We start from the raw sequence: 18,180 nt of genomic DNA, 5'->3' as shown, positions 1-18,180 counted from the left end.
CCGAATTGCTCAACACGTGGGGCGTGAGGTCTCCACAGTACATCGATGTTGTCGCCAGTGGTCGGCGGAAGGTGCACGTGCCCGTCGACCTGGGACCGGACCGCAGCGACGCACGGATGCACGCCAAGACCGTAGGATCCTACGCAGTGCCGTAGGGGACCGCACCGCCACTTCCCAGCAAATTGGGGACACTGTTGCTCCTGGGGTATCGGTGAGGACCATTCGCAACCGTCTCCATGAAGCTGGGCTACGGTCCCGCACACCGTTAGGCCGTCTTCCGCTCACGCCCCAACATCGTGCAGCCCGCCTCCAGTGGTGTCGCGACAGGCGTGAATGGAGGGACGAATGGAGACGTGTCGTCTTCAGCGATGAGAGTCGCTTCTGCCTTGGTGCCAATGATGGTCGTATGCGTGTTTGGCGCCGTGCAGGTGAGCGCCACAATCAGGACTGCATACGACCGAGGCACACAGGGCCAACACCCGGCATCATGGTGTGGGGAGCGACCTCCTACACTGGCCGTACACCACTGGTGATCGTCGAGGGGACACTGAATAGTGCACGGTACATCCAAACCGTCATCGAACCCATCGTTCTACCATTCCTAGACCGGCAAGGGAACTTGCTGTTCCAACAGGACAATGCACGTCCGCATGTATCCCGTGCCACCCAACGTGCTCTAGAAGGTGTAAGTCAACTACCCTGGCCAGCAAGATCTCCGGATCTGTCCCCCATTGAGCATGTTTGGGACTGGATGAAGCGTCGTCTCACGCGGTCTGCACGTCCAGCACGAAAGCTGGTCCAACTGAGGCGCCAGGTGGAAATGGCATGGCAAGCCGTTCCACAGGACTACATCCAGCATCTCTACGATCGTCTCCATGGGAGAATAGCAGCCTGCATTGCTGCGAAAGGTGGATATACACTGTACTAGTGCCGACATTGTGCATGCTCTGTTGCCTGTGTCTATGTGCCTGTGGTTCTGTCAGTGTGATCATGTGATGTATCTGACCCCAGGAATGTGTCAATAAAGTTTCCCCTTCCTGGGACAATGAATTCACGGTGTTCTTATTTCAATTTCCAGGAGTGTAGTTAAACATTAATGGGGAGAGTCCATCTGCCTGTTTAACACCAGTCTTTATACCAAATGGTTCAGAAATTTCTCCCATGAATTTAACTTTAGAGCTATTGTCGGTTAACGTTTCCTTAATCAGTGTTAGAGTTTTATTATCTATTCCCTGTACCTTTAAAATTTGGAGAAGAGATACACGATCAACTGAGTACTAGCCTTTTTTAAAATCCACAAATGTACATACAATATTGTTATTAGAAATCCTTTGGTGCCTAAGGATTAGTTTTAAATTAAGAATATGTTCAGGACAGGATCATGCTCTAAAAGCTGCTTGTATTCACCAATTTTAAGTTCTAATTTTTCTTGGGCTCGATCAGATAAGCAATGAGAGGGAATTTTTAATGTGACCGGGAGAAGAGAGATTCCTCGGTAATTATTAACAACGGTTCTATCCCGTTTTTTACTCAGTGGATGAATCAGGGCAGTCTTTCAGTCCTCTGGTATTTTCTCAGTTTTCCAGATATATCCTATTACTTGAGTGAACTCTTTTATGGTGTTAGCGCCAGCTGATTTTAGTAGTTCTGCTATGATACCGTCTTCTCCGGATGCTTTATTGTTTTAAGTCACTTAATTTGTTTAATTATTTCGATTTTGTCAGGTTCTTTAGAGTTAAGGTTGGTGTTATTGTTTTTCTGTGGTTGGAATTTATTCGCTGGTTCGGGACAGTTATAATAGTTTTTCAAAATAATTAGCAAGTAACTTACAGTCTTCCTGGTTGTTAAGAGCCAAACTGTCATTCTCGTTTTTGAAGTGAAGACTTTGAGGTTGGTAACCATTTGGTTTTGTTTTGAATGTCTTACAAAAGTTTCTTGTATTGCTCTTTTGGAAGTCTTTTTCGAATTCTAAATGTTGGGCATTTTCGTAGTTTCTTTTAGTCTGTCGGATTAATTTAGATGTTTCTTTTCTTACAGTTAGAAAAGTACTGTATGTATTTTCAGTTTTGTTACTATTCCAGTTTTTGAATGCCTCATGCCTAGACTTAACAACTGTTTCACAATCCGCGTTCCACCAACGGTGTATCTGTTTCTTTCGAAGCGGAATTAAATTTTGTGCTGTTCTGATGAACTTTTTTTTAAGGCTTTGCCAACTGTTGGATTGTTTGTTACGATCGCTTGTTAGAGTTGGGACTATTTTAGCAGTGTCAATTTTAGGTTGGCATGTTTTGTTTTGAAGAGTTTTTGAGGTTGTAGTTTTACTTTTGTTCGTGTTCAATAATGGTCAGAATCAATATTAGCCCCTTTCCTAACTTGGATATTTAAATTTTTTTGTAGTTTGGGTATGAAATTGCTACATGATGAGTTTGAAATTCCCCGAGAAATATATTGGGTGCTTGCCAAGGTTTTTGTTTAGAAGGGTTCTTTTTAAAATGTGTTTTCTTGACTTTAAAATTTCTGCACGTTTCAACAAGTCTTTGGCATTTTGGTTTGTCCATTTATGCGCAGGAAATACACCAACCGTTTTCTTATATTTTTCATTTTTCCTCTTTATCTAATTGAGCATTAAAATTACCCATTAAAATTTTAACGTGGTTTGAGGCAATTTTCGAAATAATGCTTTCTAATGTTTCCCAAGGTTCATTAACTTCTTTAGGTTTTTTACGGTTATCCTCATTGAATAATGAGGCACGAATTAAAGTGTATGCTTTATTTGCGCATTTAAGAGAAACTGTCATTAGTCTATTATTAATGGGTTTTACCTCCGTTATTGAATTTAAAATATTTTTGGAGACTTCAAAAGCAACTCCCAGATGTAGTGTATTAAGTATTATTTTATCAGTTTTAATTTTAAGAAGACGATAATTGCCAAAATGCATGGTGTTGTGGTCCGTCATTCATGTTTCTTGACGTTCGAAAATTTGAATCTTCCGTTCTTTTAATGTATCTCCCAATTCATGAAGTCGCCTTGGTTGCAAAAGTGTTTACATGTTAAGTGTAGCAAAAAATGTATTAGTTTTGATTTTAAGTTGGCCAGAGGACTCCGACTTCCTCTACTGAATCACGTTGCGTTTTAACCTGATCGCCCCAGAATCCGAGAGACCAGTTGCGCCAGTAATACTGGCGGTGGACTGACCACCTAGGGTAATACTGTGTTTATCAAAATGCTCAGTGATGATTGTACCTGGAATCAGGTAGGTTTCAGTAGACTCATTGAGTGAACTCAGAGTGTTAAGACTGGAAGGGTTAGTTCCAGAATATTAATTTCAGCCGCACCACTGGTGAACAGACGCTGACCACTTTGCAGCTAGACGCAAAGTGGATTTGGTTTAGTTTTGCCTTGGTCCGGGCCTGCTTATTCTGTATTCTGACCTGTCCACCATATATGATGGAATATTCACTATTCGCCACCTGTGACCCGTCCAATACCCGAGGCAAGGTCGGCTTCTTAGACTTTTAGTTACAAAGTCTTGAAACCTGGGATTATCAATAGTACAGTTACAAATTTCGTAGCGATTTAAAAATTGTACATAACTAAGTCTTTCTAAGCTACAACTCTTGTTTCGCCAGACAGAAGCTTCCCGCAGCCTATTGTAGCAATTACTGATGCCTGCTGCTCGCAGAGGTTCCGATTCACAAGACGTGATTTGTTTTGACGCTTTCGATAGACTTCTCAGGTTGATTACCACAGGTATCTAGATTCTTTGATTATGAATACTGTCAAACAGGCGTCCCATAGCTTTGGGAGTTTTTTTATTGCAATGGTACGCTTTATAGGCATCCCATTAACCACGAAGTTATGTGATATTAATAGTAATAATAATAATAATAATAATAATAATAATAATGATAACATTTACTCGTTCCGCGATCATTTTGTACAATGGCAAAGTTAAGTCATTTTCTAAAGATTTGTGCAATCAGGCACACAGAACGGAGATGATATATGGAAACAAACTGCTCAAAATAGGTTTTTCGTAACCCACATCAGTTAGTTGCATAGTTCGTGTTTCTTGAACGAAAGCCACGTTCTCACTTTTGACCGCAGGAAATCGCTATGTACAACCACCTGCGTAACGCAGGTATCCTACGTTATTAATGCAGTTGCTAAGAGCACGATGTGTCTCCAATAGTGAATGGCACAATGTTTCTTTCGGCTAGTTTTCGTTGTTCTGTCTTAAGCTGCTTCGAAGGGTCATTTCAAGCTTAGTATGCGCATATTGTCGTTTCATGGCAAGTAGGTATGTCAGCTAGGGACGTTGCTCGCCCACCAAATTGTTGACTTTTGAACATTCGACCACTGTTGTGAGGCACCAAACATCGAATATCTGTCTCGTAATGACACCAGCTGATGAGCGCTACATAAAAATTACGGTACGTGGGCACCGCGAAGAAGATGCAACAAAACTGAACTTTGCTTGTTTTGTATATACCGTCTCCACACGAGCTATTTGGACGCTAAGCATCCGTTACGAACAACAGTACAGAACCACCAGCAACGTAGTGCACGAAGAAAATGGGCAAAGGAACACCTAGTATGGAACCCGGATCAATGACGTCGTGGTCTCTTCATCGACGAGCGCAGGATTTGTCTGCAGATCGCGTGTAGAGGCGGGCAGACACCAATGCATTGGTCAGACAAGCAGTCCCACGGGCTCAGCAGCGAGCTGAGACAGTCTTATTTTGAGCTGGTATCATGAGTGGATGTCGGGCGCTTCTTATGGCTATCGATGGTAATTTGCGGGCTGTATGGTAACGGGACAGGATCATTCAATCTAATGCCACGAGATCATGAATTCTATTAACTATTCCATGTAGTCCACGAAAATACGGAAGGATTTTAAAAAATACTTACGTAATGCGGCGAAACAATAAGTTACTTGCCAAGAGACCGAAGAAGCGACTCAGAGAGCGGTAAGCCTGTTTACAGCAGCACAATATAAGGGGGAGTCAAATGAAAAGGAGACAGACTATACGGGGTGTATCATAATTAATGGCGTAAACGCATACAGTTGAAACTACAGGATACCAGAACCAAAAACGTCTAGTAAACATGGGCTCTAAAATACACACATTAAGAGGTATGAGCACTTCTACTGCAGGCTCCTTGCTTTCCATATTTTGAGAGGTGGTAGTATGGACAAAACAAGAAAAAAAGTCCAGCAAGTACGGACTTTACAGTGCATACCTTAAGCGTTATGAGCACTTGTTTCTGTAGAAATGTGTTTCACAATATCGAAGATGAATTTCTCATAGCTCTTAAGGCATGCGCTTTAGGGGTCCTGTTTATTAGACTTTTTCCTTCTACTATCGGCTATTTTAAACTATATGCCGTTGCCGAATTTATATGATACACCTTCTAAGACGAGCATGACGCGGATGTTGGCAACGCAGTTAGGTGTGTGTATGTTGGGAACCAGGAAGGAACAACGCGAAAGTTCACCGCTGTGTTCAAATGGTTCTGAGCTCTATGGGACTTAACATCTAAGGTCATCAGTCCCCTAGAACTTAGAACTACTTAAACCTAACTAACCTAAGGACATCACACGTATCCATGCCCGAGGCAGGATTCGAACCTGCGACCGTAGCGGTCGCCCGGTTCCAGACTGGAGCGCCTAGAACCGCTCGGCCACATCGGCCGGCCACCGCTGTGTCATTTGTATGTTAGACGCGCTAGACATGAGACCAGCGAGTCGTGTGTACGTTCGACTTCACTATGGAGGTCGGTAAAGAGGAGAAACGGGCTGTAGTGCGGTTTTTGACTGCGGAAGTAGTGTCGGGAAGTGAAATTCATGCCCGAGTGTCTGCTGTGGTGGTGGTAAGTTCCTATGGGAGCAAACTGCTGAGGTCATCAGTCCCTAGGACTACACACTACTTAATCTAACTTACGCTAAGGACAACACACACACACACACCCATGTCCGAGGGAGGACTTGAACCTCCGACAGGGGGGAGGGGGGGGGGGAGTCGTGCGAACCGTAGCAAAGCGCCTAAGACCAGGCGGCTGTCAGCTGTGTATGGCGAACACAGGATGTCACGTGCGTTTGTGTTTGCGTCGAATAAATGAGTTCACGAAGGTCAGATGTCACTGCAAAACAGGTATCGGCTAGGACAAGGTCATCGTGCCATTAATCCTCCTGTCATTGTTGCAATGGATGCTGCCGTCAGAATTGATCGACGGCGAAAGGTGGAAGGTATTCGGCTCGTGTTTTGCATCAGTCACGGTACGACAAAGCCATCATGACAGAGCATTTGAAGATACGGAAAATCTGTGTATAATGGGTTCCCCACAGCCTCACGGAGGAGAAGAAGTGAAACAGAATGTCGAAATCACTGCAGCACCTGGAACGGCAGCACGATGAAGAATATGGTTTCCTTTCCCGTACGTATGCAGGAGATGAAACACGGTGTCATAGTTTTGTGCCGGAAAGCAAGCATCAGAGCCAAAGTGGAAGCACATGGGTTCACCCCCACCGAGAAAATTCACAGCCCTGCACGTCAACTTCGGGAAACTCATGACGACCTATTCCTTTGGCTGTAAGGACCGGCTCCTCATTTAACTTCTCGAACACGGTGCCATAATTACATCTACATCTACGTGATTACTCTGCTATTCGCAATAATGTGCCTGGCAGAGGGGTCAATGAAGCACCTTCATGCTTTCTCTCTACTGTTCCACTCTCCAACGGCACGAGGGAAAAACGAGCACTTAAATTTTTCCGTGCGAGCGCTGATTTCTCTTATTTTATCTTGATGATCATTTCTCCCTATGTAGGTGGGTGCCAACAGAATGTTTTCGCAATCGGAGGAGAAAACTGGTGATAGAAATTTCATGAGAAGACCCCGTCGCAACGAAAAACGCCTTTGTTTTAATGATTGCCACTCCAACTCACGTATCATGTCTGTGACACTAACTCCCCTATTTCACGAGAATACAAAACGAGCTGCCCTTCTTTGTACTTTTTCGATGTCATCCGTCAGTCCCACCTGATGCGGATCCCACACCGCACAGCAGTACTCCAGAATAGGGCGGACAAGCGTAGTATAAGCAGTCTCTTTGGTAGACCTGTTGCACCTTCTAAGTGTTCTACCAATGAATCGCAGTCTTTGGTTTGCTCTACCCACAATATTATCTATGTGATCGTTCCAATTTAGGTTATTTGTAATTGTAATCCCTAAGTATTTAGTTGAATTTACAGCTCTCAGATTTGTGTGTCTTATGCCGTAATCGAAATATAGCTGATTTTTTTTAGTACTCATGTGAATAACTTCACACTTTTCTTTATTCAGGGTCAATTGCCACTTTTCGCACCATACAGATATATTACCTACAACCTTTTGTAAGTCGTTTTGATCATCTGATGACTTTACAAGACGGTAAATGACAGCATCATCTGCAAACAATCGAAGACTGCTACTCAGATTGTCTCCTATGTCGTTAATATAGATCAGGAACAATAGAGTGTCTATAACACTTCCTTGGGGAACGCCGGATATCACTTCTGTTTTATTCGATGACTTTCCGTCTATTACTACGGACTGTGACCTTTCTGACAGGAAATTAGGAATCCAGTGGCACAACTGAGGCGGTACTCCGTAGGCACGCAGTTTGATTAGAAGACGCTTGTGAGGAACGGTGTCGAAAGCCTTCTGGAAATCTAAAAATATGGAATTAATTTGACATCCCCTGTCGATAGCACTTATTACTTAATGAGTATAAAGAGCTAGTTGTGTTTCACAAGAACGATATTTTCTGAAGCCGTGCTGACTATATGTCAACAATTTGGGTATTGGTGTGACTTGAGCAAATTTCCAGTCCTTAGGTACGTATCTTTCTGTGAGCGAGTGGTTGTATATAATTGCTAAATATGGAGCTATTTTATCAGCATATTCTGAAAGGAACCTGACTGGTATACAATCTGGACTGGAGGCCTTGCCTTTATTAAGTGATTTAAGCTGCTTTGTTACACCGAGGAGTGGTACGTGAACACTATGCAGAAATTGAAGCGCGCCGTCAAGTCCCCCGGCATTGTTGACAGACGACATCATTCTGCTGTAGGATAATGCCAGCCCACATGTTGCCAAGGTTTTTTCGACTACGCTGCATACGTTTTGATGGGAAGCGCTTGTCCTATCCTCCATACAGTTATCCATGTCTCTCGATCCGATTTCCATGTTTTTATGCCTTGAAGAAAGGCATTCGTGCCCGTCGATTTGCTTCGGACAAAGACATGCACGCCTGGTTTCATAGGCAACCGCAAACATGCATTGATCGTCTAGTCTCATTGTGAAACAAATGTATTATCAGTTGTGGCTATTATTTTTGAAATAATAAACAGTTTACTTACCTCTTCTCATCTGTCTCGTTTTAATTTGCATGCCTCTTATAGATCAAAGCCGGAGTCCACTATTATGTAATACAGCAATTATGAGACACTAGCGACGAGCCCCGGTTTAGCATAGCTACTATTAAGTATCTATGGTCTGACGACTTGTATGGAATAGTGGTCAAAATGGTTCAAATGGCGCTGAGCACTATGGGACTCAACTTCTGAGGTCATCTGTCCCCTAGAACTTAGAACTACTTAAACCTAACTGACCTAAGGACATCACACACATCCATGCCCGAGGCAGGATTCGAACCTGCGGCCGTAGCTGTCGTGCGGTTCCAGACTGAAGCGCCTAGAACCGCTCGGCCACTCTGTTCGGCTGGAATAGTGGTAACTTTGTTCACAGAGCACTGCGTAGAGAACCACATCAGGTAACCGAATATCGTAACTTTCATATAAATTAAACAATTTAAACAACACACGCCACTTGCTTAGTACAACGCCTAAAGGCATCAACGACTGACCGACCGCAACCCCGCTAACGGTGTGAGAACTGCATCAGAGGTGCCGCCGCACCATTCCGCCGAGAGTATCGAAATCCCTACAGTAGCGGACTGAATACCGCAACATCCAAACCCTCCAAAATAAACTCAAAGTACATATATCTATTTAAATAGCAGATAAAAATTCGCTTGACGCTTTTGTGAGAAGCAGTTTCCACTCCTTCCGATCTGACAATATAAGCGTAGACCAGATGTGGTTTGAATTCAAACAAATAATATCGACGGAAGTTGAAAGATGTACACCACATAAATTAATAAGAGATGGTACTGATCGCCCATGGTACACAAAACGAGTGATAACATTGTCGCAGAAGCAACGAAAAGAGCCTCATAAATTTAAAAGAACGTAAAATCCCCAAGATTGGCGATGTTTTACAGAAGCTCGAAATTTAGCGCGAACTTCAATGCAAGATGCTTTTAATAGTTTATACGACAAAACTCACAAAAAGAGTTTTTGGTCATATGCAAAGTACTCCAGTGACAAGACGCAATCAATACCTTCACTGCACAATAATCCTAAACTCCTTCACCGAAGAAGACGACGTAAATATTCCAGAATTCGAATCTAGAACAACTGCCGACATGACTAACTTAGATATAGATACTGCGGTGTAGCGAATCAGCTTAAATCACTTAATAAACTCAAGGCCTCCGGTCCAGATTGTATACCACTCAGATTCCTTTCAGAGTATGCTGATACAATAGTTCTATACTTAGCAGTCATATAAAACCGCTCGCTCTTCGAAAGATCCGTACCTAAAGACTGGCAAGTTGCACAGATCACACCAATATGTAAGAAAGAAAATAAGAGTAATTCGCTGTATTACAGACCCATATTACTGACGTTCATTTGCAGTAGGATTTTGGTACGTGTAGTGTGTTCGAACATTATGAGTTTCTTCAAGGATAATGAATTATTGACAAATAGCCAGTACAAATTCAGAAAGTATCTTTCTTGTGAAACACAATTAGGTCTTTATTCTCACGATTAATGAGTGCTATCAATAGGGGACGTCAAAAATTGATTCCATATTTTCAGGTTTCCAGAAGGCTTGCGACAACGTTTCTCAGAAGTGTCTTCTAATCAAATAGCGCTCCTATGGAGTATTCGCCAGTTATGTGATTGGATTCGTCATTTCCAGTCAGGAAGTTCACAGTTCGCAGTTGCTGACGGAAAGCCATCGAGTACAACAAAAGTAAAATCTGACGTTCCTCCATGAAGTATTACAGGTCCTCCGCTGTTCCTGACCTGCATAGGAGACAACCTGAGCAGCCCTCTTAGATTGTTTGCAGGTGATGCAGTAATTTACCTTCTTGTAAAGTCATCATATGATCAAAACCTAGTGGAAAATAATTTGGACAAGATATTTGTATGATGCGAAAATGGCAATTGACTCTAAATAATGAAAAGCGTGAAGTCATCCACATAAGTACAAAAAGAAATCCGCAAAACTTTGGTTACACGATAAATCGCACAAATCTAAAGGCTGTGATTTCAGCTAAATACTTAGGGATAGCAATTACTAATAACTTAAACCGGAACGATCACGTAAATAATGCTGTGGGTAAAAAAAATCAAAGACTGCGATTTATTGGCACTACACTTAGAAAGTGCAACAGGTCTACTGAAGAGACAGCTTCTCTTCTGGAGCACTGCTGTGCGGTGTGGGATCCACATCTGATAAGGTTGGCGGAAGATAGCGAAAAAGTTCAAAGAAGGGCAGATAGTTTTGTGTTATAAGAAAAAAGAGAAGAAAGTGTCACGGACATGATACGTGAATTGGGTTGGCAATCATTAAAAAAAGGGTTTTTCGTTGCGGCAGAAACTTCTCACGAAATTTCAACCACCAAATTTTCTCCTCCGATAGCGAAAATATTCTGTTGATGCCTACCCACCTAGGAAGAAATGATCGTCACCATAAAATAAGAGAAATCAGAGCTCGCACAGAAAGATTTAAGTGTTGGTTTCCCGAGCGCTGTTCGAGAGTGGAACGGTACAAAAATAGTTTGCAGGTGGTTCGATGAACCCTCTGCCAGACACATAACTGTGAATTTCAGAGTAACCATGTGGATGCACATGTAATTCCTGAGAATAGCCTTCACATACGGACAGAACAAACGCGGCAGGGGACTGTAATTAATCATACTTCAGCCAATTTGTACCACATGTTTATATATGTATACGAATCTCTCTCGTGAATCAAGTGAATCACTGTATCTATTAATGAAAATTTTATCAAAATCGCTACAGTGGTTCCTGAGACTAAACTTCATATACTGGCAGAAGAAGGCGGCAAGGGATGTTAATTTATAACAGGAATAGAGCGAGAATGTGTGTATATATGTATGTTTTCTGGTAAAAGTAATTTCTTGTGGCTCAGGATTCTTGTGAAAGTTTCCCAATTGGAAGTAAATTCGACGACTTGCTTCTCTGTAGCCAGTCATACAACCGGGAAAAAGCGACCTACACTTTAACGTGAAATCCGTAACACGTTTCATTTCCGGCGATTCTGCACATTACTGGGAAGTGACTGATAGGTTACAAAACGGAGATAAAAATCCATTGTTTTACCGGGATTCCAGCCCACGATCTACCGCTTACCAAGCCCACAACTTACCACTAGACTACTATACTCGTCAGCCTCCGTTCGTGACGCAGCAGAAGAGTAGTAAGTCACATATTTAGCTTCTTCTACTTATTTTCAAAGTGTAATTCCCAAATTCCTTGCGTAGTTTTGTGTGCTCGCATAGTTTCATTCTCAAATTTGTTGCGTCTTTTTATGTTTGAGAGATAAGTCTCACAATCTGATATCTGTATATTTGCACATTCCGTGGTGCATTCGTTTGTTTTGAAAGGAAACTGACCGTTGATCACAGCAGCCTCTTTAGGTGACGCGCCACGGTAGTAGCAAGTTACATATTTAGCCTTTTCTGTTGGTTTTCATAGCTTAATTCTTTAATTAGTGGTGTAAGGCTGGACAGTGTGTGTGTGTGTGTGTGTGTGTGTGTGTGTGTGCCGCGTGCGGACACAAGGGGAGCTGGTCGCAGTTCTTGAGCAGCTGAAGACGCCTTTGACCACAGTCATCTGTCAGCAGGCTGCCGGCTGGGGGTGTAGCGGTTGCGGAGCACTTGTCACGTCGCATAGGACACCTCCGGTGTCTCTTCTTTCGCCCACGAGCTCCCGATAACTAGTAAACCCCTGCACGCATGTGCTTGCTCGGATTCTGCTTAAGGAGCGGCCCCCTGTCCATTCACAGGGTGGATGAGCAAGTTCAGACGTTCTTTCTTCACACTGACTCTCCACCTCGAGCGACACGAACGCGTTATAACCCTCCACACACCCTGCTATGAAGAAAATTATTGCGTATTTGTGAAGAACTGTTTCGAGGGTAGAGGTCATGTGCGTTACTGTACTTACATATTTGGATATTTCGTCCTGTTTCGTGTCTCTGGTTGGAGTCTCGATCAACTGATATTTAGTGCATTGTTTTCACTCAGTTTTTCACAAATTTCCGCTCACTACTTCACCTCATATGCACTTCCATAAAATGTCGCGAAACGTGATCTGAGCAGACACTTCTGACAACATACTCAGTGAGAGGTGTTATGTTATTGTCGCTGCTCACTTGTTCATCGTTGGTCTTGTGTTTGTCGTGGCGCTAATTTTGAAAGTTTCGTGAGAACTGCTATGGTGTGGCTGCTGGGAGAGGGCAGAAGGTATGTAATGTGTGTGTGTGTTGGAGAGACAGAGAGAGAGAGAGAGAGAGAGAGAGAGAGAGAGAGAGAGAGAGATGGAAAGAGGGGTGGGCAGGGAAACTAGAAAACAGAAGTCCCTTTTCTAATTTCTAGTTATATTACTTAATTTTTTATTTTCTCTTTTTACTTTTTATTTCTTCACTATTTTTATTTTTTAGACAATTTCACTGCTCTTTTTTGGGGGGAGTCCCCTTTGTATAGCTCACTGAGTGTTCAAAACCGTGTTTTGTTGCACAGTTTAGTATTTTCATTCAGGACTCTCTTTCCCTGTATCGTTCCTTTCTGTACGTGGTAGTTCTCTATTGTGTGTTTTTGATAGATACCGTTGCTTTCTCTGAGGATCTTAAGATTAGATGCTCTGCAAAAGTGGAGCGTGTACTATCATTTTTTAGGGTTCTGAGGTGTTTGGAGTTCCTCGTTTTGAAATTTCTGCATGTTTGGCCTATGTAGACCAACTGGCATGAACTGCAGGTTAACTGATATATTCGAGCCTTGTCTGCTGAGGTGTTTTTGGTGCTTAGATTCTTCTGTACTGCGTTATTTGTGCGGAATGATATGAGCAGCCCTTGTTTCTTCAGTATATTTCCCACACTGCGGACGTTTTTGTTACTATAGGTTAGTATGTACCATGCTGTAGTCTGCAAATTGTAGCTCTCATCGGCACCAGTGACGTTTGTCGCTTGGGTTCGGAGGACCTTCTCATTTCTTACGAACAGCTGGCGGAAGTTGTGAAGATGTAGGCCTCGTACGCTGCGTGCAAGCAGAGTTCACAGTTTGCAGCATCATTCCCAGAATAGATCGGGGTTCTTCGGTTTGGAACCGAGTGTCGATTCTGTAACGGTCTTCGCTGCAAATCTCTGGACTTACGTTATGGGGTGGAAAACTGTAGAACTCTCCTTGATGGATTAAGGTGCACTACACAAAGGAAGCGGCTTCAGAGATAGCAGAGTGTTTCTGCGGTGTTCATCGTTTTCCTTTAGGCTAGGTGGTACTTCGAGGACCTCTGGTGATCGCTGCCCAGTCGATATGCAGAGAGCGAAAATCAGACCGCATGCGAGGTAAGGACACTTCGACTGTCAAAATTTTAGTAATAAACTGTTGAAGTATTTGTAACATATTTCCTAAATTTATTGCTTTTCAGGAAAGGTTTTGCGCTGTGCTCATATTATTCTTGAATCGAGAGCTGGCTGAAACCGCAAGTAGAAAGCTCCGAAATATTTAGCGAAGTATAGAACGTTTATCGAAAGGTCAGACTGCATGCCATTGGCGGGGGAGCGCTCATTGCTGCCGACAAAAATATTATCTCTATCACCGTTAAAACTGAGTCTGACTGAAGTTATCTGAACGCAAGTAGCAGGCCTAGGTGAACTAAAGTTAATTATCGGATGCTTTTACTGCTCACGCGATTCCACCGTAACGGCAGTAGTAGAATCATTCAAAGAAAGTCTACGCTCAGTAGGGCGGAATAACCAAGGATCATGCAGTATTAGGTGTAGGTTACTTTAATCTACCGAGTATGGACTGCGACGTCTATGGATTCATTGCAGGTGTTGCGAACAGACAGTTTTGTGAAGTACTTGTGAACACATTTTCCGAAATATTTCTTGACTAGTTAGGTAGATATATTTTTTTTTTTTTTGGTGGGGTTTAAGGGCGCTCAACTACTGAGGTCATTAGCGCCCAGTCACTGTTGTTAGAGCAAATGGAATCTAGTAAAACTCAAGGGGAGGGGGGGACACCAGAAAGACCTGACAAAGATGTATATAAAATAAGTAAAAAGGTTAGATGTCTTTGGACAAGCCAGTCAAAGTTATAAAACGCAGAACACGAGCAGCTGCTCGAGCGTCATCAGCTAAAATATCCGGTACAGTAGCTGGCAGGGACAGGATAACACGAGATTGACTAAAGCGGGGACACGACAATAAAACATGGCGCACTGTTAATGCCTGACCACAAGGGCACTGCGGGGCTGGGTCACCGGAGAGCAGGTAGCGGTGCCTAAACCGGCAATGCCCAATCCGCAACCTGGTCAGAAGGACCTCCTCTCGCCAAGATGGTCGGGAGGAGGTTGTCCAAGCAGTTGGGAGCGGTTTTACTGCCCGGAGCTTGTTTCCTTGGAGGGATGACCAAGCATCCCACCACAACGACACAAGCCTCTTACAAACATCCCCACGAACGTCAGATGACGGGACACAATGGGAGGCTGGCCGAGGCAGGAGGACTGCAGCCTTGGCTGCAGCATCCGCAGCCTCATTCCCAGGCACTCCTACATGTCCGGGAACCCACAGAAAGCTGACAGGAGAACCATTATCAGCGAAAGAATGGAGGGACTGCTGTATCCGTTGAACCAAGGGATGGACCGGATAGGGAGCTCCAAGGCTCTGAAGAGCACTGAGTGAGTCAGAGCAGAGTACATACGATGAATGGCGGTGGCGGCGGGCATACTGAACGGCCTGATGGAGAGCAAAAAGCTCGGCCGTAAAGCTGGAACATTGGTCGAGGAGCCGGTATTTAAAGGTGGCGGCCCTGACGACAAAGGCACAGCCGACACCATCGTCAGTTTTGGAGCCATCGGTGTAAATAAAGGTGTGACCGGCAAGTCGAGCACGAAGTTCGACAAACCGTGAGCAATACACTGCAGCCGGAGTACCCTCCTTCGGGAGTGAGCTGAGGTCGAGATAAATATGAACCGGAGCCTGGAGCCAAGGTGGTGTCTGGCTCTCACCCTCTCTGAAGGTGGTAGGGAGGGCAAAATCCAATTGTCGAAGCAGGCGACGGAAGCGGACTCCGGGGGGCAGCAGGGCAGACACATACAACCCGTACTGACGGTCGAGAGAATCGGCGAAGAAGGACTGGTAAGAGGGGTGGTCGGGCATAGACAACAGCCGGCAGGCATACCGACACAGCAGTACGTCGCGCCGGTAGGTCAATGGTAACTCGGCAGCTTCAGCATAAAGACTCTCGACAGGACTAGTGTAGAAGGCTCCGGTCGCAAGACGTAATCCCCGATGGTGGATGGAGTTGAGACGGCGTAAGAGGGATGGCCGAGCAGACGAGTAGACGAAGCTCCCATAATCCAGCTTCGATCGGACTATGGACCGATACAAGCGAAGCAGGACAGTGCGATCCGTTCCCCAAGACAAACCACTAAGAACTCTGAGGACATTAAGGGAACGTGTACAACGGGTCGCCAAATAAGAGACATGCGGAGACCAACACAGTTTCCTGTCCAACGTGAGCCCTAGAAACTTAGTTGTTTCCACGAATGGGAGAACAACGGGACCGAGATGTAAGGATGGCGGAAGGAACGCTTTATATCGCCAAAAGTTGATACAAACCGTCTTCTCTTCAGAGAACCGGAAGCCATTTGCCACGCTCCATGAGTATAGGCTGTCTAGACAACGCTGAAGGCAGCGCTCCAGGAGGCATGTTCTCTGGGCACTGCAGTAGATCGCGAAGTCATCGACAAAGAGAGAGCCTGAGACATTAGGTGGAATGCAATCCATAATTGGATTGATCGCGATGGCAGAAAGGGCTACGCTCAAGACTGAGCCCTGAGACACTCCGTTCTCCTGGAGGAAGACGTCGGACAATACGGAACCCACACGTACCCTAAACTTTCGATCTGTTAAACAGGAATCAATAAAAAGGGGCAGGCGACCGCGTAGGCCCCACCTGTGCATAGTGCGGAGGATACCTCCTCTCCAACAGGTATCATAAGCCTTCTCCAAATCGAAGAACACGGCTACCGTTTGGCGCCTTCGCAAAAAGTTGTTCATGATGAATGTCGACATGGTCACAAGGTGGTCAACAGCGGCGCGGCGGCGACGAAAGCCGCATTGGACATTGGTAAGTAGCCGTCGAGATTCAAGAATCCAAACTAACCGAGCATGAACCATGCGCTCCATCAACTTACAGACGCAGCTTGTAAGAGAAATGGGGCAGTAACTAGAAGGAAGGTGTCTATCCTTCCCGGGTTTGGGTATAGGAACAACGACGGCGTCACGCCAACGCATGGGGACCTGACCTTCGGTCCAGACGCGATTGTAGGTACGAAGAAGGAAGCTTTTGCCCGCCGGAGAAAGGTGTGCCAGCATCTGAACGTGAATGGCATCTGGCCCCGGAGCAGAGGACCGGGACAGTGCAAGAGCACGTTCGAGTTCCCGCATAGTAAAGGGGGCATTATAAGTTTCCAGATTCAGCGAGTGGAAGAAAGGTCGCCGAGCCTGTTCTGCCTCTTTCCTGGGAAGGAAGGCAGGGTGGTAATGGGCGGAGCTTGAAACCTCCGTGAAAAACCGGCCGAAGGCGTTGGAGACAGCCACAGGATCAACGAGGATCTCATTACCTGAGGTCAGGCCAGGTACCGAGGAGTGGGCCTTAATGCCCGACAGCCGGCGCAGGCCACCCTAGACGACAGAAGAGGGAGTAAAACTGTTAAAGGAGCTGGTGAAACAGGCCCAACAAGCCTTTTTGCTGTCTTTGATGACTCTACGGCATTGCGCTCGGAGTCGTTTGTATCCAATACAATTCGCCAACGTAGGATGGCGGCGAAAGGTGCGTAAAGCACGTCGTCGAGCACGGATAGCGTCTCTACAAGCCTCGTTCCACCAGGGGACGGAAACGCGACGTGAAGAAGAGGTAGTACGAGGAATGGAACGTTCGGCAGCATTGATGATAACAGCCGTGAGGTATTCGACCTGACTGTCACAACTGAGAAAATCGTGGTCTGGAAAGGTCGCCAGGGAGGAGTAAAGACCCCAGTCAGCTTTCGGTATGTTCCAGCTCGAAGGACGTGGGGATGGGGTGTGGTGCAGGAGACGAACGGCATAGGGGTAGTGGTCGCTCGAATAGGTGTCAGAAAGGACATACCACTCGAACCGAAGGGCAAGAGTGGTAGAACAGATCGAGAGGTCCAAGTGGGAGTAGGTATGAGTAGAGTCCGAGAGGAAAGTCGGGGCGCCAGTATTGAGGCAGACAAGATTGAGATGGTTGAAGACATCCGCCAAGAGTAAGCCTCTTTGACAGGATGCAGGAGAGCCCCAAAGGGGATGATGGGCATTGAAGTCGCCAAACAATAAAAACGGCGGAGGAAGCTGAACAATCAGGTGCATCATGTCAGCCCGACTAACAGCGGATGACGATGGAGTGTAGATGGTACAAATAGCTATTGCTTGGAGTGGGGTGGTCAATGGGATGGGATGGTAATAGACATCGTCCCGAACGAGCAACATGACCCCACCATGAGCTAGGATACCGTCCACAGGGGTGAGGTCATACCGCTCCGAGGTATAGTGGGTAAAGGCAATACGGTCAGTCGGGCGCAACTTGGTTTCCTGGAGACCAAGGATGAGCGAACAGTGCAGGCGGAGGAGCAGTTGTAATTCCTCCCGATTAGATCGAATACCTCTTATGTTCCAATGTAACAAGGCCATCGCTAGTCAAAAAAGAGGGGGAACGAGATGGGGGAAGAG

This window comes from Schistocerca nitens, chromosome 3, assembly GCF_023898315.1.
Source record: "Schistocerca nitens isolate TAMUIC-IGC-003100 chromosome 3, iqSchNite1.1, whole genome shotgun sequence".
In the NCBI taxonomy this organism is placed as follows: Eukaryota; Metazoa; Arthropoda; class Insecta; order Orthoptera; family Acrididae; genus Schistocerca; species Schistocerca nitens.
This window is presented reverse-complemented; position numbering follows the sequence as displayed.